The sequence below is a fragment of the Sapajus apella genome, unplaced genomic scaffold (assembly GCF_009761245.1).
Source record: "Sapajus apella isolate SASKATOON/1434 unplaced genomic scaffold, GSC_monkey_1.0 scaffold2, whole genome shotgun sequence".
NCBI classification, from domain to species: domain Eukaryota; kingdom Metazoa; phylum Chordata; class Mammalia; order Primates; family Cebidae; genus Sapajus; species Sapajus apella.
This window is the reverse complement of record NW_022436942.1, coordinates 78,812,564-78,812,892: the sequence shown is the minus strand read 5'-3', so window position 1 is coordinate 78,812,892 and position 329 is coordinate 78,812,564. Positions and strand designations below refer to the sequence as shown.

General features: G+C 38.6%; 1 protein-coding gene across 6 annotated transcripts in view; it reads right to left on the bottom strand.

Annotated features, from left to right (window-relative positions):
- RNF10 (ring finger protein 10) overlaps positions 1-329 on the bottom strand; it is a 45,473-nt gene that overhangs the window by 24,031 nt on the left and 21,113 nt on the right. The window lies entirely within an intron of this gene.

The window sequence follows — 329 nt, the reverse complement described above, 5'->3', positions numbered from 1 at the left end:
TCATAGAAAGGACAAAACGGTTACTTCAGTCTAGATGCAAGGTCAAATCTTAAATTATGACTAAGGCCACAAACAAAAAAAAAAAACAAAAGGGGATCGTATTTGAGCAAATGTATGCCAAGCACTATAGCCTGTCATTCCACTGGCTCTCAAATTTCCTCTTCCAACTCCAAATACTTTCTACCTCATCATTATACTAACACAGTTATTTAAGCGTTATATTAAGTACCAAGAACATCCACCTGGAAGGTGGGTAAAAGAAAGGAAGCAGGGGTTGGTGGTGAAGAGTAAAAGAACTAGACCAATTCCCTTTCTGCTTCTCTCCCACT